Here is a 20,847-nt window from a genome sequence, read left to right on the forward strand (position 1 = left end):
ACGGGACGTCGAGGCAACCAGCCATCGCCTCTGGTACGCCAGATAGCGTTCTTGCAGTTAAGAAGACAGCTTGGTAATGTACGTCCTCAGCACCGGCAAATCAGGGAATTTTGCTGGATGATAATCAGAGCTCAGCAGAGCGCGCCTGTTCGTCTTTTCTAATTTTTTTCTGTCTTGGGTGTTCATTGTCTGAGATCTCACTACTGTAGCAGCAATTAATGTTCGGTGGCTGGGTGTTTCTCTTAAGATTTGAGTTGCAAGGAATTGGCTCCACATACCACTTGGTCATAACTGTCACAATCTAGTTTATGGACAACTTCACCTTCACAGCATTTGAGTATACAATATGATGTATTGTAAATGTTTCATGTGTTTTCTTTATTATTTTGAGTTTAGTCATAATGAATCAAATCGTTATTTTGGACAGAACTTTCATTCTATTAATCGATAGAGCAACTCTTTCATTTCTCACTACGTTGATGAAACTTCCCTTTGTTTAATTAATTTCTATTAAATTAGTGCAGGTGCCAAACTCTTTTCTACTCCACTTGCAGGGTCGATTACAGTCAGTTTGATTTTCTTCTTAATCCATGTGCAACAGCAAAAGTCGGAGTTAGAATAGGGGGCGCGGGGTTAGAGTATCATTTCCATATGAAGATTCTAGAAGAATTTAGGGTTAAATAGACTGCTAGCCCCGGCACCTTGCAACCTTTCCAGATGAATCTCGTTCTGTGGTCTATCGGACGGGTGGCGTTTTCGGTGGCAGCTGCCTGTACTTTCCGCCAATTCTCTACGCTGGTCTGCAGGACGTAGTCTGTGCTAAAATGTTGTCTTCATAGCCAGCGATTCATGTGAGCAGAGATGAACAACGGAGGGTTGTATTCCGAGTGAGCAAATAATTTCCACCGAAAACGCTGCAGGGGCGTCTTCATTGTCCATGCGGAATGCGGCCCTAAACTGTCACGAATGAAGCTCACAAGGGAACCTCCCCATCGCAACCTCCTCAGATTTAGTTATAAGTTGGCACAGTGGATAGGTCTTGAAAAACTGAACACAGATCAATCGAGAAAACTGGAAGAAGTTGTGTGGAACTGCGAAAAAAAATAAGCAAAATATACAAACCGAGTAGTCCATGCGCAAGATAGGCAACTTCAAGGAGAGGGTGAGCTCAGGAGCGCCGTGGCCCCGTGGTTGGCGTGAGCAGCTGCGGAACCAGGGGTCCTTGGTTCAAGTATTCCCTCGAGTGAAAAGTTTACTTTCTTTATTTTCGCAAAGTTATGATCAGTCCGTACGTTCATGGACGTCTCTGTTCACTGTAATAAGTTTAGTGTCTGTGTTTTGCGTCCGCACAGCAAAACCGTGCGATTAATAGACGAAAGGGCGTGCCTCTCCAATGGGAACCGAAAATATTAGATTGCAAGGTCATTAAATCAACCGATTCCTCTCTCTTCCGTGCGCTGTAGTCGACTGACGTCGTGTGTTTCAATGTTTGTTTAGGTGTAGCGTCCCAATACTACGGCGCAGTTACCTCGCATGGGACGGACGGACGGACAGATAATAATTGTCTGATAATAAAAAATTTAAGCTTCTCAACCGAGGTAAGACTTGAATCAAAGACCTCTCGTTCCGCAGCTGCTCACGCTTATCGCGGGACCACGGCGCTCCTGTATTCACGCTATCCTTGATGTTGCCTATCTTGCACATGGACTACTCAGTTTGTACATTTTGCTTATTTTTTTCGTAGTTCCACGCAACTCCTTCCTGTTTTCTCGATTGATCTGTGTTCAGTTTTTCAAGGCCTATCCACTGTGCCAACTTATAACTAAATCTGAGGGGGGTGCGATGGGGAGGTTCCCCTGTCAGTTCAGGACTGGCTGAAAACGCGTCACGTGACATTAGCAGCCATTGTGGGCCCGTGCGTTACGTGTGAAGCGTAGGAAGAGTTGTGTACCTTCTAAGTGCTTTCCTGTTGGTTGTTCGTTTCGAGGCGAAAAGGGAGGAAAACTGTACAAAAAAAAATGGTTCTGAGCACTATGGGACTCAACTTCTGAGGTCATTAGTCCCCTAGAACTAAGAACTACTTAAACCTAACTAACCTAAGGACATCACACACATCCATGCCCGAGGCAGGATTCGAACCTGCGACCGTAGCGGTCTCGCGGTTCCAGACTGCAGCGCGTAGAACCACACGGCCACTACGACCGGCGAAAACTGTACAGAGATACAACAAAAAGGAGAATATTGGTCGCAAGGGGGAAGGCTGCATGACCTCGACTTAACCATTCAGTTAATTGTACTCATTTCTCGTCTTTTATCTTTCTTTCCGTTTTACATATCTGTTACTTAGTCTCCAATCCGCTTGAATAGCAAAAAAAAAAAAAAAAAAAAAAAAAAAAAGTCGGAGGAGCTAATACTCACAATAATAAATTGTTCTTTGTTCCACTCAACATACAAAAAAGAAAAAAAAATTGCACTGGGCAAATACCGAACCGCAACCATAAACGTTATCAGGAGACTACTGTTACTGTTGCAACTTCGCCGCTAATCTACGTTGTATGAATATGCATATAGTTGTTACTGTTTCTTACAGCCTACTTTTGATCCAAGGCCTAGTTTTATTTGAACACATTTTAAAAATATTGTGTTCTCTTGTACTTTCGTAATCATTCTCCTAATGTTGTACAACAGTTTGCAGACAAAATTTTACGGGATAGATCTGAGAAAAATATAAAGTATGAATAATCATACAGGCACATTTATCAATTCTATTTACAAAGGTCCCGCGCATAGACAGGGTCACTCACCTAACGTTACCGCTGGATATATTTCGTAAACCACATCAAATACTGACGGATCGATTCCACAGACCGAACGTGAGGAGAGGGGCTAGTGTAATTGGGTAATAGAAACCATAAAAAAAATGCACGGAAGTATGTTTTTTAACAAAAAACTACGTGTTTTTAAATGGAACCCCGTTAGTTTTGTTAGCACATCTGAACATATAAACAAATACGTAATCAGTGCCGTTTGTTGCATTGTAAAATGTTAATTACATCCAGAGATATTGTAACCTAAAGTTGATGATTGAGTACCACTACTCCGCTATTCGATCGTGTGTATCGGAGAGCACCGAATTACGTAGGGATCCAAAGAGAACGTTGATGAACTTTAGGTACAGAAGAGACTGGAACAGCACATTGCGTCCACATGCCAACACCTTTTTATTGGTCTTTTTCACTGACGCACATGTACATTACCATGAGGGGTGAGGTACACGTACACACGTGGTTTCCGTTTTCAATTACGGAGTGGAATAGAGTGTGTCCCGACATGTCAGGCCAATAGATGTTCAATGTGGTGGCCATCATTTTCTGCACACAATTGCAATCTCTGGCGTAATGAATGTCGTACACGCCACAGTACATCTGGTGTAATGTCGCTGCAGGCTGCCACAATACGTTGTTTCATATCCTCTGGGGTTGTAGGCACATCACGGTACACATTCTCCTTTAACGTACCCCACAAAAAGAAGTCCAGAGGAGAACGGGCTGGCCAATTTATGCGTCCTCCACGTCCTACGAAACGCCCGTCGAACATCCTGTCAAGGGTCAGCCCAGTGTTAATTGCGGAATGTGCAGGTGCACCATCATGCTGATACCACATACGTCGACGCGTTTCCAGTGGGACATTTTCGAGCAACGTTAGCAGATCATTCTGTAGAAACGCGATGTATGTTGCAGCTGTTTGGGCCCCTGCAATGAAGTGAGGACCAATGAGGTGGTCGCCAATGATTCCGCACCATACATTTACAGTCCACGGTCGCTGTCGCTCAACCTGTCTGAGCCAGCGAGGATTGTCCACGGACCAGTAATGCATGTTCCGTAGATTCACTGCCCCGCGGTTTGTGAAACCCGCTTCATCGGTAAACAGGTAGAACTGCAACGCACTCTCTGTTAATGCCCATTGACAGAATTGCACTCGATGATTAAAGTTATCACCATGTAATTGCTGATGTAGCGACACAAGAAACGGGTGAAAGAGGTGACGATGCAGTATGCGCATGACACTACTTTGAGTCAGTCCACCGGCTCTCGCAATGTCCCGTGTACTCATGTGTGGGTTCATGGCAACAGCAGCTAACACACCAACTGCACCCGCTTCCTCTGTGACGGACCTGTCACGGACCCGTTTGCGTGCTACGACGATACCTGTTGCATACAGTTGGTGGTAGATGTTTTGCAATTTGCGGCACGTGGGATGCTCTCTGTCCGGGTACCGTTCTGCATACACCCTGCAGGCTTCAGCTGCATTTCGTCGACACTCCCCATGGATGAGTATCGTCTCAGCCTTTTCAGAGTTCGAATACACCATGGTCACAGTTCCTACAACATTACAATATTACAGACGTAACACGGTGTACTACAGTTGGTCTGAGGGCGGAGACGAATGCAGAATAACAATAGCAGCAAGCGCTACATGCGGACACTGCGACAGCTAGACCAAACCACAACAGTGCGCTACAGCCACACTCGTAAACACGGTCGTCATCGTAAACATGTCCCTGCAGATTCTGCTCGCCGAGCGTGGCCCGTGTTTGTTACAACACGCAACTGAACGTCGGAGGTTTCAAGCGTCAACTTTAGGTTACAATATCTCCGGATGTAATTAACATTTTACAATGCAACAAACGGCACTGATTACGTATTTGTTTATATGTTCAGATGTGCTAACAAAACTAATGTGGGTCCATTTAAAAAAAACGTAGGTTTGTGTTAAAAAACATACTTCCGTGCATTTTTTTATGGTTTGTATTAAACAATCATACTAGCCCCTCTCCTCACGTTCGGTTTGTAGAATCGGTTCGTCAGTATTTGATGTGGTTTACGAAATATATCCAGCGGTAACGTTAGGTGGCTCACCCTGTATATATTTGAATCCAGTGCTGTATTTCGTATAACAAAAAGACATCGGGCGAATTTTCACAGTACCGAGTAGCAAGAACAAGAAGTAAGTCGATATACAGGGCGGTCCATTGATAGTGACCGGGTCAAATATCTCACGAAATAAACATCAAACGAAAAAAACTACAAACAATGAATCTTGTCTATCTTGAAGGGGGAAACCGCATGGCGCTATGGATGGTCCGCTAGATGTCGCTGCCATAGGTCAAATGGTTTATCAACTGCGTTTATTAAAACAGGCACCGCCATTTTTATTACATATTCGTGTAGTACGTAAAGAAATATGAATGTTTTTGTTGGACGACTTTTTTCGCTTTGTGATAGATGGCGCTGTAACAATCACAAACGTATACGTACGTGGTATCACGTAACATTCCGCCAGTGCGGGCGGTATTTGCTTTGTGATACATTACCCGTGTTAAAATGGACCGTTTACCAATTGCGGAAAAGGTCGATATCGTGTTCATGTATGGCTATTGTGATCAAAATGCCCAATGGGCGTGTGGTATGTATGCTGCTCGGTATCCTGGACGACATCATCCGAGTGTCCGGACTGTTCGCTGGATAGTTACGTTATTTAAGGTAACAATAAGTGTTCAGCCACATGTGAAACGTCAACCACGACCTGATGATGACCAAGTAGATGTTTTAGCTGCTGTCGCGGCTAATCCGCACATCAGTAGCAGACAAACAGCGCGAGAATCGGGAATCTCAAAAACATCGGTGTTGAGAATGCTACATCAACATCGATTGCACCCGTACCATATTTCTATGCACCGGGAATTGCATGGCGACGACTTTGAGCGTCGTGCACAGTTCTGCCACTGGGCACAAGAGAAATTACGGGACGATGACAGATTTTTTGCACGCGTTCTATTAAGCGACGAAGCGTCTTTCACCATCAGCGGTAACTTAAACCGGCATAATATGCAGTATTGGGCAACGAAAAATCCACGATGGCTGCGACAAGTGGAACATCAGCGACCTTGGCGGGTTAATGTATGGTGCGGCATTATGGGAGGAAGGATAATTGGCCCCCATTTTATCGATGGCAATCTAAATGGTGCAATGTATGCTGATTTCCTATGTAATATTCTACCGATGTTACTACAAGATGTTTCGCTGCATGACAGAATGACGATGTACTTCCAACACGATAGATGTCCGGCACATAGCTCGTGTGCGGTTGAAGGGGTATTAATAGCATATTTCATGACAGGTGGATTTGTCGTCGGAGCACAATACCATGGCCCGCACGTTCACCGGATCTGACGTCCCCGGATGTCTTTCTATGGGGAAAGTTGAAGGATAATGGCTATCGTGATCCACCAACAACGCCTGACAACATGCGTCAGCGAATTGTCAATGCATGTGCCAACATTACGGAAGGCGAAGTATTCGGTGTTGACAGGAATGTCGTTACACGTATTGCCAAATGCATTGAGGTTGACGGACATGATTTTGAGCGTTTATTGCATTAATGTGGTATTTACAGGTAATCACGCTGTAACAGCATGCGTTCTCAGAAATGATAAGTTCACAAAGGTAGGTGTATTACATTGGAACAAACGAAATTAAATGTTCAAACGTTCCTACGTTCTGTATTTTAATTTTAAAAACCCACCTGTTACCAACTGTGTAAGTAGGCTGTTTAGGTTTTCTTATTGGTAACGCCGCTTCGCGCTCGGTATGAAAAATCACTGGCTGTGTTGTGCGCAGTGTGTGTTTAGTTTGCATTGTTGTCTGTCATTGTAGTGTTGAGCAGCGGCAGCTGGATACTAACAGCGCGTAGCGTTGCGCAGTTGGAGGTGAGCCGCCAGCAGTGGTGGACGTGGGGAGAGAGATGGAGGAGTTTTGTAATTTGTAAGACTGGATGTCATGAACTATCATATATATTATGACTATTAAGGTAAATACACTGTTTGTTCTCTATTAAAGTCTTTCATTTGCTGACGATACCTATCAGTAGTTAGTGCCTTCCATAGTTTGAATCTTTTATTTAGCTGGCAGTAGTGGTGCTCGCTGTATTGCAGTAGTTCGAGTAACGAAGATTTTTTGTGAAAGGTATAGATTAATGCTAGTCAGGGCCATTCTTTCGTAGGGATTTTTGGAAGTCAGATTGCGTTGCGCTAAAGATATTGTTTGTCAGTTTAAGCACAGTCGTGTACAATTTTTCTAAGGGGACGTCTAAAATTGTGAGTCATATGTTTGTGACTATTACAGCGCCATCTATCACAAAGCGAAAAAAGTGGTCCAACTACAACATTCATATTTCTTTTCGTAATACACGAATATGTAATAAAAATAGGGGTTCGAACCATAGCGCCATCTCGTATCCCCCTTCAGGTTTCGTTCTTTGCAGTTTTTTTCGTTTGATGTTTATTTCGTGAGATATTTGGCCGTGTCACGTTCAATGAACCAGACTGTATACATTTGAATCCAGTGCTGTATTTCGCGTAACAAGAGACATTGGGCGAATTTTCGCAGTACCGAATAGCAGGAACAAGAAGTAAGTCGATATAGAGCTTTAAATTAGCCATGAATTGCGAACTAATATGGGCTCCCTTTTGTCCTGCTGGCTGTTGGATAGGACTCATTTAACGCTAATTACGGAAACAAGTGTTCAAACTCGATAGCACAACATGGACTGCGAAATCTGTTAATATAGGATTGCAGGGAAAAAACTGGTCTCCACATCGAATGCTTTTCGACCTGTTTAGCACAAAATGGCTCAAATGGCTCCGAGCACCATGCGACTTAACTTCTGAGATCATTAGTCGCCTAGAACTTACTTCTTAAACATACCTAACCTAAGGACATTACACACATCCATGCCCGAGGCAGGATTCGAACCTGCGACCGAAATGGTCGCTCGGTTTCAGACTGTAGCGCCTAGAACCGGACGGCCACTACGGCCCGCTAATTAGCACAAATTTGTTGAGACTTTTTGCTGCTAAATATCCGACATCTTCCGTTTGAAGCCGCTGATCAGTTTTAGCAGTGCATTAGGCGGCTGAGTGCGCTTCTTTTTATTGTACGCGTCTAAGTACGTTGCAGAAGTTATTGTAACACCAGCCGCGCATTGGGCCAAAAATGGCGGTAACTGGCAAGCTGGCTCTATTTTCCCTATTCAGAGCTTTAGTCATGAAGAAGGAAGCGGATTACGTTGGTCGGCATGACATCCAATGAAATCTCTCACCAGCCCCTCGTACTCGGCAGGAGACACTATGTTCCTAGGCATTTAGGTGCTGAAAAGAGGAGCGTGACGCGTCGACGGGCGTACTAGAGACACTGCCCAACACATCTGTCCAAAGCTTCATGAGATTTTCATTGTGGTTTCCATTTCTCTCCCGATCGGACCTTACTTTCCAAACAGCTCTCGTGCTGACAGTTTTTGCGCTTGATCCAGAAACTAAGCGGTTGTCCATGCACTGGAACGGCCCAACTTCACTGAGAAAGAAAAGATGCTCGAATGAGCAACTCAAGATTCAAATCGATGTTGATAGTTTTTTTCGATATTCGTGAAACTGCGTTGAGCCGTGTTCGACTCGTGCTACGCCTTGTGTGTAAATTGCAATGGTTTTCCTTTTCTTCCCGTGACATGTTTTTTGATATGTTGTCTGTCGTTAAGTGGCTGCTTGGTTGTCTTTTCCCTCTGCTGTCGATATATGCGTTTTTGCTTCTGGGAAACTGCTATGGAGGAAGTGAGGTCTTTGACCTGTTGTAACCTCGTGTGGTGGCGCGGAAGTAGGGGCGTTGCGCGCAGAGAGAGTGTGGTGGACACGGGAGGGCAGTGTGGCTCTCCAGTGCGAAGCAGGCGTGGTCGGTTGTACCGAGTCGCCACGTGATGTATGTCGGTTGTGAGTAACGAGCGCGTCGAGTTGACAGAAGAGCTCCTCGCGTCATCAAAATAAGTGTCCAAGGAATAGAAAAGCAACTGGAATCACTCAACAAAGGAAAGTACACTCGACCTGACGGGATACCAGTTAGATTCTATACAGAGTACGCGAAAGAACTTGTCCCCCTTCTCCAGAGGAACGGAAGGTTCCAAATGGTTGGAAAAGTGCACAGGTAGTGTAAGTAGGCTGTTTAGGTTTTTATATTGGTAACGCCACGTAGCGCTGTGTATGAAAATCACTGGCTGTGCTGTGTGCAGTCTGTAGCTAGATTGCATTGTTGTCTGCCATTGTAGTGTTGGGCAGCTGGATGTAGAGCGCGTAGCGTTGCGCAGTTGGAGGTGAGCCGCCAGCAGTGGTGGATGTGGGGAGAGGGATGGCGGAGTTTTGAAATTTGTAAGACTGGATGTCATGAACCGCTATATACATTATCACTTTTGAACACTATTAAGGTAAATACATTGTTTGTTCTCTATCAAAATCTTTCATTTGCTAACTATGCTTGTCAGTAGTTAGTGCCTTCAGTAGTTTGAATCTTTTATTTAGCTGGCAGTAGTGGCGCTCGCTGTATTGCAGTAGTTTGAGTAAGAAGATTTTTGTGAGGTAAGTGATTTGTGAGACGTATAGGTTAATGTTAATCAGGGCCATTCTTTCGTAGGGATTTTTGGAAGTCAGATTGCGTTGCGCTAAAAATATTGTGTGTCAGCTTAAGCACAGTCGTGTATAATTGTTCTAAGGGAACGTTTCAGTAGTCCCAGTCTTCAAGAAGGGTCGTCAAGCAGATGCGCAAAACTATAGACCTATATCTCTGACGTCGATCTGTTGTAGAATTTTAGAACATGTTTTTTGCTCGCGTATCATGTCGTTTTTGGAAACCCAGAATCTACTCTGTAGGAATCAACATGGATTCCGGAAACAGCGATCGTGTGAGACCCAACTCGCTTTATTCGTTCATGAGACCCAGAAAATATTAGATACAGGCTCCCAGGTAGATGCTATTTTTCTTGACTTCCGGAAGGCGTTCGATACAGTTCCGCACTGTCGCCTGATAAACAAAGTAAGAGCCTACGGAATATCAGACCAGCTGTGTGACTGGATTGAAGAGTTTTTAGCAAACAGAACACAGCATGTTGTTATCAATGGAGAGACGTCTACAGACGTTAAAGTAACCTCTGGCGTGCCACAGGGGAGTGTTATGGGACCATTGCTTTTCACAATATATATAAATGACCTAGTAGATAGTGTCGGAAGTTCCATGCGGCTTTTCGCTGATGATGCTGTAGTATACAGAGAAGTTGCAGCATTAGAAAATTGTAGCGAAATGCAGGAAGATCTGCAGCGGATAGGCACTTGGTGCAGGGAGTGGCAGCTGACCCTTATCATAGACAAATGTAATGTATTGCGAATACATAGAAAGAAGGATCCTTTATTGTATGATTATATGATAGCGGAACAAACACTGGTAGCAGTTACTTCTGTAAAATATCTGGGAGTATGCGTGTGGAACGATTTGAAGTGGAAAGATCATATAAAATTAATTGAAAATTAATTGTTGGTAAGGCGGGCACCAGGTTGAGATTCATTGGGAAAGTCCTTAGAAAATGTAGTCCATCAACAAAGGAGGTGGCTTACAAAACACTCGTTCGACCTCTACTTGAGTATTGCTCATCAGTGTGGGATCCATACCAGATCGGGTTGACGGAGGAGATAGAGAAGATCCAAAGTAGAGCGGCGCGTTTCGTCACAGGGTTAACTGGTAACCGTGATAGCGTTAAGGAAATGTTTAATAAACTCAAATGGCAGACTCTGCAAGAGAAGCGCTCTGCATCGAGGTGTAGCTTGCTGTCCAGGTTTCGAGAGGGTGCGTTTCTGAATGAGGTATCGAATATATTGCTTCCCCCTACTTATACCTCCCGACGAGATCACGAATGTAAAATTAAAGAGATTAGAGCGCGCACGGAGGCTTTCAGACAGTCGTTCTTCCCGCGAACCATACGCGACTGGAACAGGAAAGGGAGGTAATGACAGTGGCACGTAAAGTGCCCTCCGCCACATGCCGTTGGGTGGCTTGCGGGGTATAAATTTAGATGTTGGTTGTATACAGAATCGCCCCACGTGTAGTTGCTGTTCATTTCGCCTTGGTGGGACGTTAACAAGCTTCTTTAAATCATCCGTTTCAACACTAAAAAGGAGACACTTAAAATGAAGGAGCGGACATTACCCGTCAACGTTGCAGAGAAGATGTGAACTCCGGTGACAGAGCGTGTTGTCGCGTGACTGTGGCGTGTTGGGTACGCTGGCGACGCGTGCGCGGTCGGATGTGTGGATCCTTGCCATCGGAGGTCGTGTACTGCCTGTTCGAGCATAATTGCAAGTTAAGTTAGTGGACGGTTTAATCACTAAGTATTAAGTTTGCGTAACCAGTGTCTCTTCTGCCTTGTGGCCTCCGGCGATCGGGTTTCCTGTCCTCGGCACCGGTGTAAGTGAAGACAGTGATTTTTCCTCTTCCTCTCGTTACTGCCCGATGGGAGGTGTGGTTTTGCCAGTTTAATTGTTTCGCTATTATTTCATGTGTTATGAGTAAATTAATAGTTCTTGTCGGTTGATCATGTGGTCGCTCATTCAGGACTGTGTGGTGTAATGTTTCATTGCACGAGGTTACCTCTAATTCTGTCAGCAAGTTAAGCCATCTTGTAACAAGTTTTCGCTGGCTAAAAGTCGGTGCAGTGACCAGCCTAAGAGTGGCAATTGTGTTCACGGGCGTATTTAAATTGGTCAGTATTCTGCCTAGCCTGAGCATCCCTGAGTGGGTGATTTGTGGCCGCCTTACACGGGTCCGTCATATCTGTTATGTTCTAATGATATTCCAGGACACTTTTGTTTAAAAACTCTTTTAAATTCCTCCATTCCTTTATTGCCCGTAATCGTGTGTTTGCTGAGACCTTTGAGGTTTTTTTTTTCTTTTTTTTTTTTTTTTTTATGGCGGTGTTGGTAGCTGCACTACCTCACCGTACTTTATCAACAAAGTTCTGTATTTACTTTAGTAGCCTGTTTACTAATGTTCTTTAAATTTTTTAAGCTGTTGTATTGCTATAAATTACCTGATTGCCGTTAGCGGCGTGTTTAAAAGGCTGTTTATTGCCGTACTTCTAGTTTCTGTAAGATACGAATAAAACATTTGACAAAATCTCAACTGGACAGTAGACTACTAGAAATTTGGCCCCGTTTCCCAACTTGTAGTGTGGCTTGTAGTAACCGTAACCCCTGTGTGTGTGTCATGCGTATCTTCACTATATTTCTAAAAATCAGGCCATTAATCAACATTAGCCTACTACAGTGAGGGTATTGCTCAACTTCGTGAGAAAATAAGAAAGAAATGATCCGCATTGTGGAAAAACAAATGATGGGTTCAGGACCAAGAGAATGCTCCAGGTCATAGCACATTGTACGTTAAAATATTTCTAGCTAAGTACAGCATCTCAGTGAAGGTTGACCTAGCACCATGTGTCTTATCTGTTCCCCAAGGTCAAATCTGCGTTAAAGGAACAAGCTTTCAGTCTGCCGAAGCAGTGAAACAAAAATCGGCACATGTCATCGAGAAGCTCACAGAATTACATAATTGTTTCCACCACTACAGAGTTCGCATAGCGCATTGTAGTGATAGACCAGGGGAGTAAATTCAGGATGCACTCCGTCTTCAGGCCACGAGTGGCCTACCGCGACCGTCTGACCGTCGTGTCATCCTCATTGGAGGATGCGGATAGGAGGGGCGTGGGCTCAGCACACCACTCTCCTGGTCGTAAGATGGTATTCTTGACCGAAGCCGTACTATTCGGTCGAGTAGCTCCTCAATTGGCACCACGAGGCTGAGTGCACCCCGAAAAATGGCAACAGTGCATGTTAGCCTGGATGGTCACCCATCCAAGTGTCGACCACGCCCGACAGCGCTTAACTTCGGTTACCTCACGGGAACCGGTGTATCCACTGCGGCGAGGCCGTTGCTATATTCAGGATTAGAATAACTAAATACATATGCTTTTGAAATAAAATTTTTGTAACAATAGTCCAGTTACTTCACGGCCACATCTCATATCATGTGTTGTTGTGCGATTGGACCCTGTTAGATCACGCAAACCTTCTTGATTCTTCATCCTTTTTTTTTTTCCAGACTGCTCTCATTTTTTCTGTATGGGCTCTCTTCCTCTCATCTGTCCATTTTGTTCCTGCTTTCTTCGTGGCTTCGTTTTCTGACTTAACTTTCCATATGCCAACTTTCTGCTTAAATAGCTTCCTTTCCAAAATATCTGGATAATTTATCGCAGTTTCTTGTAGGCCCTTTTTGACCTCTTGTATCCTGGGTATAGTTTGAAGTCCTTCTATGTATTTAAGAATTTTGAGTGTAAGTCTTATTATGGGAATCGTACAAGTGTGCCCATAAATTTTTGATCGCCTTTTTCTAATGTCTGCTGCTAGATTGGACAGTTTTACGGTTGTTTTCTTTTGCCCTAGTATATTTCTTCTGATGATTTTATATTCTTCCTGTAATAAGTTTTGTAGGTCACCTTTTATGTGCACTGTCCCATTTTCACAGGCATAAAGGACTTGCGGTTTTAGTACTGTGTAATAGTGCCCAGTTTTAGTGTTTTAGGACAACAATTTTTTATTGTACTCATCTCTTTAGTGTTTGGAGGCGAATGTTTTGTGCTACTTTCTCTCGCCCCATACGTTCAAGGACTTCACTTGAGTGTTTAAAATATGGATCTCTATTGATATGGACGTATGTTGTAGCCAAATTTTGGGTGTCAATTTTTGTGGCGATGAAGTCTTCAGGAAAGATATTTGCAGACCAACTTTCTCATTACATTGGTTAAGGGTTTCAACTTGTTCGTTTGCTGTTATCTCATCATCCACTATATACATGGTGGTCCATTGATCGCGACTGGGCCAAATATCTCACGAAATAACTGTCAAACGAAAAAACTACAAAGAACGAAACTCGTCTAGCTTGAAGGGGGAAACCAGATGGCGCTATTGTTGGCCCGGTAGATGGCGCTGCCATAGGTCAAACGGATATCGTTCTTTGTAGTTTTTTCGTTTGATGCTTATTTCGTGATATATTTGGCCCGGTCATTACCAATGGACCACCCTGTATAGCCTATCGGTAAACTGAAGAGCGACCTAGCAAGTCCCCACTCTGCCTACCCAGCTACGTCACAGGGCGCTTCTACGGGCTGTTTCACAACGCAGTACCGTTCCTGCCGCGGCGAGCGCTTTAAATCTGTGGCGACGCCGTGTACAGATACGTCCTGGCTGCGTTTATTTTTAGACAAAGGCGTTAAGAGTACAAGGAAAGTAAATAAACAATAGCTTCTGCGAAACAAAACATTATAGAGTAAATAATATTAACATAAGAACGGAAGTCAGGATTCTACTACAAGCATAGAACCGAATGCCTATAAGACGAACCAGATATAGTGCAAACAGTCTGTAGAATTTAAGGCTTGTTCCCACTTTGTGTTTCTACTAAGAGGTAGAAGTTTTCTTTGAAGGGCTACATTGAAACATAACAATTCTTGCAACACGAAGAATGATTAAAAAGTAACCAGAAATTTATAATTTCGTGTGTTGTATTAGTCCGATTCGCACTGCCTTTTTTTTTGTCACTTTCTCCGTAAGCAAGTCTGAAAAGTATTTCCAGGTAAACCCCATTTCACTCAATGTCTTGTGTAAAACATCTTTCTGCCAAGGAAAATGTATATTTTGTTTCACGCCAGTAAGTAATTTCCGTATTGTCGGCACTTTTTTTTTATTTATGTAAGAGTCCTCCATCGTTTGTCGAATGACCGATCTTGTGAAACTATCTATAACGATGGATTTCCTCACTAAATTATTAGTTTTCCTCCGCGGCGACTCCAGTAAACCACGCGCCTTATTTTCGCGTTTCTTCCTTATATGTCCTACTGTGGTGAGGCTGACGTTTGCACAAACTGCAGCCCTTTGATTGGGACTGGTAATATTAGCCAACAGTTATTTTACTGTCGCCTCCTTAATAAACGCTGTAATAACGTTAGAGACGATCGAACGCTCGTTCTCCGCAAATACCTCCTCTTCTTCGTATTCTGCACATTTTCTTGCAATGCAGGGCGATTATACACCACTTCCGGATACTGTAGTATATCAGTGAGTACACAAAGTCAACTGACGGAGATTGGCAACTAGGATCCCACTAACAGAAGCGACTTATATCACTGCACGCCGAACTACACCGCTATATAGGTAACGGGCAACTGCTTTTTGGATTGCCCTGTAGGACAGTGGCAGGGTTCTTCCGGGAAAGGCCACTTCCGCCGCCAAAAGCGCTGCTCGCTCTTGAGTTTACAGACAGACTATACATAGGGTTCGTTTGAGCAGTTACCAGAAACCGCCAGACAACGAGCTGTACTGCGCATGCGCTGCTACGATGACGTAGGCAGCCCGTGCTTGGTGCTTGCTCTGCCCATACGCTTTGCGTCGTATTTCTGGTGGAATTTCGTTCGTGGTGGGGCGGCACGTGACCATGTGCAGCCATGCGGCATGTTGTTGAGAGGACATACTGAGTTGTACTTAGAGCAATTGTTTTATGATGTCCCAAAGAGATAAAGGATGCAAATAAGGAAGCAGTTCCTGGCTAAATATCATTTCAAAATTAGAGTTCACAGCTCGAAGTAGCATAAAATCTTGCCAAGGGGTGACTGACAGATTTTTTTTTTTTATTTCGTTCTCTTCAATATTTTCTAACAGATGTACATCTACACAGCACTGGAAAAAGCTAGTGGGATGGAATACAAATTTCTTGGAAAAAAAAGTTTCTTGTGTAGCTTACACCGGAATAAACGACAATAAATGTCATGATTATTTCAAAATGTGAAAAAATTAAAATGATTGTCTGTGACGCAAAGAAACTGTACAACTGACAGTTTATATTCTACTCTAGGAATAAATATGAAGCCATGTGGGGAGTTAAAACAATAAAACACGGTATGCTGCCAGTCTAAATTTTAGCATAGAAACGCATTCTATAAATTTAAGATTAAACACAAATTAAGAAATAACTTCAGGGCCAGAGGAAGTACTAGACAAGTGCCTTGTGATCGAAAAAACACTGTTTCACAGAAGGCAGATTTGTAAAATTCTGCTACAGCTGTCATTATGTTTGAAACAAAATATTTAGTTCAAAACTACTGACCAAATTTGCCTGCTTAGTTAGCTTCAAGTCATTGTTTACGTATGTTCGTACTATATAGTATTAAAAGCTCTTACAGAGTCATAAAAGGAATAGGACATCAGAGACTACTCCAGCAGCATCGGAATTTCATAAACCATACTAAAATGCTTCACTCCGCTCTAATTGCACATTTCTATGTCCAGATGCACTCTGAAGTACCTGATATTCAGCTTTTCATGTGGTTTTCGCGATACCAATTTTCTTGGAGGTCCAGGTTTGGTTCTTTATCATGGTGTAACGTCATTCGTCCCAGAAAATGAAAATTTGCACTTTAGATTGAACGGGGCTGAAAGTAGACAATAATGCGGAATGAAACACTTCGTTTCAAATAAACTAACTGCCTCAGCGGAAAAAAAATTAATAGAAGCTAATTTCTCTACAAAACAGACATTAATGGTTGATTGCTAATAACGTGGAAATAATAAAATATCAGAACATTGAAACTACTAACTTATTTTGGTCTTTCATGGTTATGAGAATGTATATTAATTCACTTGATGGCTCCCGGCCACAGAAATCTGTTTTGATTTCATTTGATGTGAGAGCTGTAAACGAAGACACGAATATACAGGGTGTTTCAAAAATGACGGGTATATTTGAAACGGCAATAAAAACTAAACGAGCACCGATAGAAATACATCGTTTGTTGCAATATGCTTGGCACAACAGTACATTTTCAAGCGGACAAACTTTCGAAATTACAGTAGTTACAATTTTCAACAACAGATGGCGCTGCGGTCTGTGAAACTCTATAGTACGATATTTTCCACATATCCACCATGCGTAGCGATAATATGGCGTAATATCTGAATGAAATTACCCGAAACCTTTGACAACGTGTCTGGCGGAATGGTTGCACATGCAGATGAGATGTACTGCTTCAGCTGTTCAATTGTTTCTGGATTCTGACTGCTCGTTTAGTTTGTATTGTCGTTTCAAATATACCGGTCATTTTTGAAACACCCTGTATATACACGGGTCATGTTGGGAAAGATCTCCCTCCGCCCCCCTCCCCCCCTCCCATTATAACTCAGCTTGCTATGCGCATGTGGTAATATGGCAGCTTGAGAGCGCCAGAAATATTTTTTTTCTCCGGGTAGCTTCTGGCTACTTGCTACTACTGCTCATACAGCAACCCCAGCCACGCTCCAAGTAGCCAGAAGCGGGAGGAAGGCACTGCTCTTACGCGAATTCAGCTCTGCGCATGCGCACGAGCCCGCTAGCAACTTCTCATACGAAGCTACAGACAGTACATAGGCTCAGGACCGTTTGTCCCAGAGTGTGGTGCAACGGTGCTACACCCTGGTAGTGCCACCGTGGGTCAGTGACCTCTCACGTGTTTGACTTGCCCCCACATTCCCCCCCCCCCCCCCCCCCCCCCACCCGCGCCATTCCTACAGGCACCGCCGCCTCTGACGCTCTCACTACGGGACAAAAACACTGGCCGCTCTCTCGGCCCCCCAGTGGAGTTCCAGCTGAGCCGGGAGCACACTGGGACGAATGAGACCGTTTGCGTTTCCTGCGGTCTGCGGCTTTCCAGGAACTGTCACAGCAGACTTTCTCACCCAGCGGGCCGTCCACTCAGTCGCGCAACAGGGTGTTGCCCCAGTCCGAATGCTGTCCCGTGTCCCCCTGCCACATTAGAAAGAATAAAAAAATCACAAAAAATCAGAGTTCCTTACTATACATATTTGTACGAACTTTAGCCCAACTTTACCTCGCGCTCTATCGAAAGTCTACGTATTACCAGAACTAAGTACCAAAAACTGTTATCCACCTTCTACATCTACACTCCTGGAAATTGAAATAAGAACACCGTGAATTCATTGTCCCAGGAAGGGGAAACTTTATTGACACATTCCTGGGGTCAGATACATCACATGATCACACTGACAGAACCACAGGCACATAGACACAGGCAACGGAGCATGCACAATGTCGGCACTAGTACAGTGTGTATCCACCTTTCGCAGCAGTGCAGGCTGATATTCTCCCATGGAAACGATCATAGAGATGCTGGATGTAGTCCTGTGGAACGGCTTGCCATGCCATTTCCACCTGGCGCCTCAGTTGGACCAGCTTTCGTGCTGGACGTGCAGACCGCGTGAGACGACGCTTCATCCAGTCCCAAACATGCTCAATGGGGGACAGATCCGGAGATCTTGCTGGCCAGGGTTCGACTTACACCTTCTAGAGCACGTTGGGTGGCACGGGATACATGCGGACGTGCATTGTCCTGTTGGAACAGCAAGTTCCCTTGCCGGTCTAGGAATGGTAGAACGATGGGTTCGATGACGGTTTGGATGTACCGTGCACTATTCAGTGTCCCCTCGACGATCACCAGAGGTGTACGGCCAGTGTAGGAGATCGCTCCCCACACCATGATGCCGAGTGTTGGCCCTGTGTGCCTCAGTCGTATGCAGTCCTGATTGTGGCGCTCACCTGCACGGCGCCAAACACGCATACGACCATCATGGGCACCAAGGCAGAAGCGACTCTCATCGCTGAAGACGACACGTCTCCATTCGTCCCTCCATTCACGCCTGTCGCGACACCACTGGAGGCGAGCTGCACGATGTTGGTGCGTGAGCGGAAGACGGCCTAACGGTGTGCGGGACCGTAGCCCAGCTTCATGGAGACGGTTGCGAATGGTCCTCGCCGATACCCCAGGAGCAACAGTGTCCCTAATTTGCTGGGAAGTGGCGGTGCGGTCCCCTACGGCACTGCGTAGGATCCTACGGTCTTGGCGTGCATCCGTGCGTAGCTGAGGTCCGGTCCCAGGTCGACGGGCACGTACACCTTCCGCCGACCACTGGCGACAACATCGATGTACTGTGCAGACCTAACTCCTCACGTGTTGAGCAATTCGGCGGTACGTCCACCCGGCCTCCCGCATGCCCACTATACGCCCTCGCTTAAAGTCCGTCAACTGCACATACGGTTCACGTCCACGCTGTCGCGGCATGCTACCAGTGTTAAAGACTGCGATGGAGCTCCGTATGCCACGGCAAACTGGCTGACACTGACGGCGGCGGTCCACAAATGCTGTGCAGCTAGCGCCATTCGACGGCCAACACCGCGGTTCCTGGTGTGTCCGCTGTGGCGTGCGTGTGATCATTGCTTGTACAGCCCTCTCGCAGTGTCCGCAGCAAGTATGGTGGGTCTGACACACCGTGTCAATGTGTTCTTTTTTCCATTTCCAGGAGTGTACATCCATACTGCCGGCCGCGGTGGTCTAGCGGTTCTAGGCGCTCAGTCCGGAACCGCTCGACTGCAACGGTCGCAGGTTCGAATCCTGCCTCGGGCATGGATGTGTGTGATGTCCTTAGGTTACTTAGGTTTAAGTAGTTCTAAGTTCTAGGGGACTGGTGACCAGAGTAGTTAGGTCCCATAGTGCTCAGAGCGATTTGAACCATTTTTACATCCATACTCCGCAAGCCACCTGGCGGTGTGTGGCGTAGGGTACCTTGAGTACCTCTATCGGTTCTCCCTTCTATTCCAGTCTCGTATTGTTCGTGGAAAGAAGGATTATCGGTATGCTTCTGTGTGGGCTTTAATCTCTCTGATTTTATCCTCATTGCGTCTTCCCGAGATATACGTAGGAGGGAGCAATATACTGCTTGACTTCTCGGTGAAGGTATGTGAAACTTCAATAAAAGCCCATACCAAGCTACTGAGCGTCTCTCCTGCAGAGTCTTCCACTGGAGTTTATCTATCACCTCTGTAACGCTTTCGGTATTATTAAATAATCCTGTAACGAAGCGCGCTGCTCTCCGTTCGATCTTCTCTATCTTCTATCAACCCCATCTGATACGGTTCCCACACTGCTGAGCTATTCAAGCAGTAGGCGAACAAGTTACTGTAACCTACTTCCTTTGTTTTCGGATTGCATTTCCTTAGGATTGCTCCAATGAATCTCAGTCTGGCATCTGCTTTACCGACGATCAACTTTATATGATCATTCAATTTTAAATCACTCCTAATGCGTACTCCCAGATAATTTATGGAATTAACTGCTTCCAGTTGCTAACCTGCTATTTTGTAGCTAAATGATAAGGGATCTATCTTTCTATGTATTCGCAGCACATTACACTTGTCTACATTGAGATTCAATTGCCATTTCCTGCACCAAGCATCAATTCGCTGCAGATCCTCCTGCATTTCAGTACAATTTTCCATTGTTACAACCTCTCGATGTACCACAGCATCATCCGCAAAAAGCCTCAGTGAATTTCCGATGTCATCCACAAGGTCATTTATGTATATTGTGAATAGCAACGGTCCTACGACATTCCCCTGCGGCACACCTGAAACCACTCTTACTTCGGCAGACTTCACTCCGTTGAGAATGACATGCTGCAGTATCTTATCTAGGAACTCTTCAACCCAATCACACAATTGGTCTGACAGTCCATACGCTCTTACTTTGTTCATTAAACGACTGTGGGGAACTGGGTCTAACGCCTTGCGGAAGTCAAGAAAGACGTCATCTACCTGTGAACGAGTGTCTATGGCCCTCTGAGTCTCGTGGACGAATAGCAAGAGCTGGGTTTCACACAACCGTCTTTTTCGAAAATAATTATGATTCCTACAGAGTAGATTTCTAGTTTTCAGAAAAGTCATTAAACTCGAACATAATACGTGTTCCAAAAATTCTACAACTGATCGACGTTAGAGATAGGTCTATAGTTCTGCCATCTGTCCGACGTCCCTTTCTGAAAACGGG

Source organism: Schistocerca gregaria, chromosome 9 (genome assembly GCF_023897955.1).
Source record: "Schistocerca gregaria isolate iqSchGreg1 chromosome 9, iqSchGreg1.2, whole genome shotgun sequence".
NCBI classification, from domain to species: Eukaryota; Metazoa; Arthropoda; class Insecta; order Orthoptera; family Acrididae; genus Schistocerca; species Schistocerca gregaria.